Here is a 7,581-nt window from a genome sequence, read left to right as displayed (position 1 = left end):
CCTCTTTTTTTATCCCCTCGAACAAATCGAAATGATTGAAGTTTTTCTATTTGGAATCGTCTTAGGCCTAATTCCTATTACTTTAGCGGGATTATTCGTGACTGCGTATTTGCAATACAGGCGTGGGGATCAGTTGGATCTTTGATTGAGTCATTTTTTTTTGATTGACCTCCTCCAGACCAGAGAGGAGGTCAAATTGAAATTGGAGTTACAATTCAATTTTGTTAAGTTATTTTACTCTGCTTCGACATAAAATAGATGGAATCACGCTCTGTAGGATTTGAACCTACGACATCGGGTTTTGGAGACCCGCGTTCTACCGAACTGAACTAAGAGCGCTTTCATTCATTCAAAAAGAAAATCTTTTTCTATTCCTAATGTATCTCACGTACGTATAGTCTCCACAAATTCAAGTTATACCCACTTTACTTTAATTGATCTCGTCGCTACTGCCTATAAAGAAGAAAGAAGTAATAGGTAGGGATGACAGGATTTGAACCTGTGACATTTTGTACCCAAAACAAACGCGCTACCAAGCTGCGCTACATCCCTTTTCCAAATTAAATTGTTGTACAATGCCATTGTACACAATTCCTGTCTTCTTTTCCACATCATAATTTTCTTCTTCTTTCTATTTTCTTCTTCTTTCTTTCTCTATCTATATATAGAACCCTCGTGTCATTTCTTCTTTTTGGTCTCATATAATTAAGGAATTATATACATATAAAATCCAATATAATTTCGCCTATAAAAGAAGGATTACTTTTCCTTGCTAATATATAGGAAGAAGGGGTCATCTTTTTCTTTTTTAGGGATAGGAAAATTTCGTCGATATGGTTCATTTTATATATAGCATAACAATCTTGGGCAAGAGTTTATGATCATATATGTATTCCAACAAGGAAGGAGGATTTTCAATGCGGGATATAAAAACATATCTCTCTGTAGCACCCGTGCTAAGTACTCTATGGTTTGGTGCTTTAGCAGGTTTATTGATAGAAATTAATCGTTTATTCCCAGATGCTTTGTCATTCCCTTTTTTTTAATTCTAGTTATTGCTATGGGAGGGATAGATTTCTTCGTGATATGACAAAATTTGATCCTTTTCAATCTTTTTTTAGTATCGGAAGGAAAAAGAAAGAAAAGATGGATTGGGTTGAACCTCAGAGTCATTAAAAATTTTGTAAACCCCATTTTTGAAAATAGAAATTCAATTTAAAGGGGTACCCAAGCTAAATAAGGCCTCAGAAATCAGAGCATAGAAAAGGTGGGGCTGGCTAATTAAATGAAAGGATTTCGAACCAAAATCTTTGCTAATTCGACAAGGATTGTATTCTTTAATTATTTCTCTATTTTTTATTACTTAATTTAAGAATAAAAAAAAATTATTCTAATGAATTTTATTCTTCTTCTTCGGATTCAAAATAGAAGAATAAAAGAATAAGTAGAAGAATTAAGTTAAGTCAATCCAAAAAGAAAAGGAGGTTCATGGCCAAGGGAAAAGATGTTAGAATCAGAGTTATTTTGGAATGCATCAGTTGTGTTCGAAAAGGTGCCAATGAGGAATCGACGGGGATTTCTAGATATAGTACTCAAAAGAATCGCCACAATACACCCGGACAATTAGAATTCAAAAAATTTTGTCGTTATTGTCGCAAGCATACGACTCATCACGAAATAAAGAAATAGGAACATCGTGTGTTCGATCTTTCCAAACAACAGAAAGAGTAAGAACTTCATATTTAATATATAAAGAAAACATAGTATAGAATACAAAATACAAATCAACTCATCTGATTTCCGGTAGATATTATTTCATATGTATAGAGGGTATTCATATACTATAATATGAATCAAATAAGATATGGATCAAAGAAAAACTACTTCTTCTGGATCCTAAATTAATAAAATAAAGAAGTGAATTTTCAAATTTTCAAATTTTAAATAAGGAATAAATCATGTATACATCTAAACAACCTTTTCTTAAATCTAAGCAACCCTTTAGTAAATCCAAGCAAACTTTTAATAAATCCAAGCAACCCTTTCGTAAATCCAAGCAAACTTTTCGTAAATTCAAGCAACCTTTTCGTAAATCTAAACAACCTTTTCGTAGGCGTCCCCGGATTGGCCCGGGAGATCGAATTGATTATAGAAACATGAGTTTAATTAATAGATTTATTAGTGAACAAGGAAAAATATTATCGAGACGAATAAATAGATTAACCTTGAAACAACAACGATTAATTACTCTTGCTATAAAACAGGCTCGTATTTTATCTTTCTTACCGTTTCGTAACTATGAGAACGAAAAGCAATTTCAAGCCCAGTCAATTTCAATAATTACAGGTTCTAGACCCAGAAAAAATAGACATATTCCTCAATTAACGCAAAAGTACAATTCCAATCGAAACTTAAGAAACAACAACCAAAATTTAAGAAACAACAACCGGAACTTAAGTTCCGATTGTTGATGTTTTATTCGAATTCGAAAGGGCCAGACCTATATATATTATAAAGAAAGTAATCCAGCTCGTTGATTCCTACCACTTAATCTTAATTTATTGTATCTTCCCGGAGAGGGAACTCCGGGAATTCATCTTTTATTATTCCAGTATATTACTTTATTTATACCTTTAATTGATGATCTTTATTTTATTGGAAATCGTGTAAAGATTATTTGGATTTGATACAGCTACTTGTGCAAGCATTTTACGATTAAGAATCAATTTCTTCTTGTACAGGTTGTGTATTAATTTACTATAACTATCGAATACTTTATATACCCGCGTTGCTGCGTTTATCCGAGTGATCCACAAACGACGAAAATCCCTCTTTTGCCTACCTCTATCTCGATGAGAGGAAACAAAAGCTCTTTTTACCTGTTGGGTAATCATTCGATTAAGTCTTAAATGAGCCCCTCTAAAGTTTGAGGCAAATGAACGCATTTTTGTTCGTCGTCTCCGGGCTATATATCCTCGCGGAACTCTGGTCATTGAATCAAATTAACCTTAATGAATAACTAATGATTTCTCTTCTTTTAGCCACCCTTTTTCTCATTAATAACAAAACTAATTATTCCGATATATAAAATATTAATTCCAATGGCTTTTGCTATAGTAACCTTCCCAACCACGATTTTTTATTCCACTCCGTTCAGTTATTTCTATACGAAATAACAAATTCATTCTAATAATACTAAAAAAAATAGTGGGTTCCATCGTTTCTATGGTTCCCTTTTAAACGGTGAGGCCCTCTCTATACACCGGAGCCCTTTCTTTCATCAAAAGGTATTGCGAACTTGTATAGTCCACATTCTTTGGCTCTACCTATCCATTATAGAGTAAATAGCTCTTTTCACAATAAGAGTTATCCATACAGTGACGGTATTTAATTATGAAAGTTGGCTAAGTAGCTGACCCTGTTAGTCCGTTCTTTTAAGATAAAGGAGCATAAGCCTTTTTCTTTTTATTACTATTTCCTCCGCTTAATGGATAACCATTTGCTACCAATGGGAGAATTGCTTCTTATTTCCAATTTAGATAATTGGATTTGCACCAAAGGAAACCATAAATTCCATATACCATAGAAATCTAGGATAGAGAAGCTATATCCTATTCATTGGTACTAATCATGGATACTTCAATTTTTTTTATATTTGTTTGAAGTCATGATCTGAACGAGTCGCACATACACCCTAGCACATGTTCCTCGACGCTGAGGGCATCCTTTAAGCGCGGCCGTTTTTCGAGCATTTCGTATTGGCTGTCTTGCGTTTCTAATAAGTTGTTTAACCGTCGGCATGTTGTATGTATATAGAAAAAAATGGATTGGTTTAGATCCATCTTAACCTGATGATTGCTCATCATGAAGTCTTTCTATTTTCTATTAAATCGAGGAAAACACGAATTTAGCTGTGAAATAACTTTACAAGAAATCCGGACACTACCAATCCTTAAACATTTCTGGAAACCACACTGGATCAGTATCGCAGTGCTTGTCAATCATTTCATCCCCTACAATATCGACAAGTCCATAAGCTTTGGCTTCGTCTGCTGACATAAAAACATCCCTTTCCATGTCTTCGGATACAACCCAAAAAGGCTTGCCTGTTCTTACTGCATAAACCCTTGTGATCATTTCGCGAACTTTGTGTAACTCTTCTACTTCTAGTAAAAATTCTGGTGTCCTTGCCCGATAATAAGCACTAGCAGGTTGGTGAAGCATAATCCTCGCGTGAGGGAATGCTATACGCTTGGTGGGTTCTCCTCCAAGCAGAATGAAGGACGCCATGGAGGCGGCTATTCCGAGGCATATTGTATATATATCTGGTGTCACCGTTTGCATCGTATCAAAAATAGCCATTCCTGAGATTAGCCACCCGCCTGGGGAGTTTATAAACAAAAAAATATCACTAATTCCATCTTCTATACTCAGATATACCATGAGACCTGTAATATGATTCGTGATCTCGCAACGAATCTCTTGACCTAAAAAAAGTGTCCTTTCTCGATACATAACATTGTATAAGTCAACCCAAGTCGCTTCTTCATCTCCAGGAATCCGGTAAGGTACTTTTGGAACACCAATGGGCATATTAGATTAATATTATTAAATTTAAGTAAGAAAACCACACTTTAATATGGAAACGTAAGAATGGAACAGAAAGAAAGAATCCGCAGTTTATTGTCTTAATTTTTATTCTTATTCTATATGAATACTATAGATTCTATTAATACGTAGATTGAAAGGTTATACATATAAGGAATGTAAGACAGATTGAATAAAGAAAAAGGAATGGGTGATTCGAATGCTAAACAAAGAGGGGTAGCGATCTATTCTTCGTTTTTTCCAAATTGGCCAAGTTACCCATTGCATATTGGCACTTATCGAGTATAGAATAGATCTGCTTCTCTTTCTTCTTATGAACAGAATTGGCTTCTTATTTTTAATGGAATGAAATAAATATTCGCGCTTTCTGACACAGAATCCCCTAGAAGGGTTAGGTACATAGGATATGGATAGTCTTTTTCAATGCGATAAAATAAAGCGACATCGTGTCTATTTTTCTTTGCTAAAGGGGTATTTCCATGGGTTTGCCTTGGTATCGTGTTCATACTGTCGTATTGAATGATCCGGGTCGATTGCTTGCGGTGCATATAATGCACACAGCTCTAGTTTCTGGTTGGGCTGGCTCAATGGCTTTATACGAATTAGCAGTTTTTGATCCCTCTGATCCTGTTCTGGATCCAATGTGGAGACAAGGTATGTTCGTAATTCCCTTCATGACTCGTTTAGGAATAACGGATTCGTGGGGTGGTTGGAGTATTTCAGGAGGAACTGTAACAAATCCGGGTATTTGGAGTTATGAAGGTGTGGCAGGTACGCATATTGTGTTTTCTGGCTTGTGTTTCTTGGCAGCGATCTGGCATTGGGTATATTGGGACCTAGAAATATTCTCTGATGAGCGGACGGGAAAACCCTCTTTGGATTTGCCCAAGATCTTTGGAATTCATTTATTTCTTGCAGGGGTGGCTTGCTTTGGCTTTGGGGCATTTCATGTAACGGGTTTGTATGGTCCTGGGATATGGGTATCCGATCCTTATGGACTAACTGGAAAAGTACAAGCTGTAAATCCAGCGTGGGGTGCAGAAGGTTTTGATCCTTTTGTTCCGGGGGGAATAGCTTCTCATCATATTGCTGCGGGTACATTGGGTATATTAGCGGGCTTATTCCATCTTAGTGTCCGTCCGCCTCAACGTCTATATAAAGGATTACGTATGGGCAATATTGAAACTGTACTTTCCAGTAGTATCGCTGCTGTTTTTTTTGCAGCTTTCGTAGTTGCTGGAACTATGTGGTATGGGTCAGCAACGACCCCAATCGAATTATTTGGGCCTACTCGTTATCAGTGGGATCAGGGATACTTTCAGCAAGAAATATATCGAAGAGTTAGCAATGGTTTAGCCGAAAATCTTAGTTTATCAGAAGCTTGGTCTAAAATTCCCGAAAAATTAGCCTTTTATGATTATATTGGTAATAATCCGGCAAAAGGGGGATTATTCAGAGCAGGCTCAATGGACAATGGGGATGGAATAGCTGTTGGATGGTTAGGACATCCCGTCTTTAGAGATAAAGAAGGACGTGAGCTTTTTGTACGCCGTATGCCTACTTTTTTTGAAACATTTCCGGTTGTTTTGGTAGATGAGGAGGGAATTGTTAGAGCAGACGTTCCTTTTAGAAGAGCAGAATCCAAATATAGTGTTGAACAAGTAGGTGTAACGGTGGAGTTCTATGGTGGCGAACTTAATGGAGTAAGTTATTCTGATCCTGCTACTGTAAAAAAATATGCGAGGCGTTCTCAATTAGGGGAAATTTTTGAATTAGACCGGGCTACTTTGAAATCTGATGGTGTTTTTCGCAGCAGTCCAAGGGGTTGGTTCACTTTTGGTCATGCTACCTTTGCTTTGCTCTTCTTTTTCGGACACATTTGGCATGGCGCTAGAACATTGTTCCGAGATGTTTTTGCTGGTATTGATCCAGATTTGGATGCTCAAGTGGAATTTGGAACATTCCAAAAAGTGGGAGATCCAACTACAAGGAAACAGGCAGTCTGATACACATTGTTATAGTATCTTTCACCTCTCTTTTTTGATTTGACATGGGAAACATCTCCCATCCTTTCTTTGACTCTTTTTCTTTCTTTATATGGGAAATTCTCCCAAATGACAAATGAATAGGTGTGGAAGTTATAATTGTAAATAAACCAGGATCGAATCTATGGAAGCATTGGTTTATACGTTCCTTTTAGTTTCGACTTTAGGGATAATTTTTTTCGCTATCTTCTTCCGAGAACCACCTAAGGTTCCACCAACTCCAACTAAAAGAATAAAATAATTTCATTTAAGTAAGAAGTCCCCCTATCTGGGAGACTTCTTACTTAAATTAGTCTCCGTGTTCTTCGAATGGATCTCTTAATTGTTGAGAGGGTTGCCCAAACGCGGTATATAAGGCATACCCAGTAAAGCTTACAAGTAAACCAGATATGGAGATGGCGACTAAAGTTGCTGTTTCCATTTTTATAGAATTTCAAGATTACAATGGATCTACGAAAAGATCGTGTATTTACAACTACAACGGAATAGTATACAAAGTCAACACCAATGATTAAATAGAATTTATGGCTACACAAACCGTTGAAGATAGTTCTAAACCTAGGCCAAAACGAACTGGTGCAGGTAGTTTACTGAAACCCTTGAATTCGGAATATGGGAAAGTCGCCCCGGGTTGGGGGACTACTCCTTTTATGGGGATCGCAATGGCTTTATTCGCTATATTCCTATCTATCATTTTAGAAATTTATAATTCTTCCGTTTTACTGGACGGAATTTTAACCAATTAGGTTTCTACTAACTAAAACTAGGAAGTCAGAGTTTTTCCATCCAAAAAAGCCTTTCTAGTTTAAGATCTACATTTCTAGATATTATGGTAGTTCGACCGCGGAATTTTTTTGTTTCGGTATCTCTGGAATATGAGTGTGTGACTTGTTAGAATTGATCCTATTGATAATACATAGAAAGGGCC

The 7,581-nt window shown here is 36.3% G+C and overlaps 2 non-coding genes across 2 annotated transcripts; both read right to left on the bottom strand.

Moving 5' to 3' along the window:
* Positions 1-265: 265 nt before the first annotated feature.
* TRNAW-CCA (transfer RNA tryptophan (anticodon CCA)) lies at positions 266-339 on the bottom strand. Its single transcript has one exon. It is a non-coding gene; the product is annotated as a tRNA-Trp (tRNA).
* A 139-nt stretch (positions 340-478) lies between these two features.
* Positions 479-552, bottom strand: TRNAP-UGG (transfer RNA proline (anticodon UGG)). Its single transcript has one exon. It is a non-coding gene; the product is annotated as a tRNA-Pro (tRNA).
* Between the last annotated feature and the right edge of the window lie 7,029 nt (positions 553-7,581).

The sequence above is a fragment of the Aegilops tauschii genome, unplaced genomic scaffold (assembly GCF_002575655.3).
Source record: "Aegilops tauschii subsp. strangulata cultivar AL8/78 unplaced genomic scaffold, Aet v6.0 ptg000406l_obj, whole genome shotgun sequence".
Taxonomy (NCBI): Eukaryota; Viridiplantae; Streptophyta; class Magnoliopsida; order Poales; family Poaceae; genus Aegilops; species Aegilops tauschii.
The sequence above is the reverse complement of the archived record's forward strand: the minus strand, read 5'-3'. Positions and strand labels throughout refer to the sequence as shown.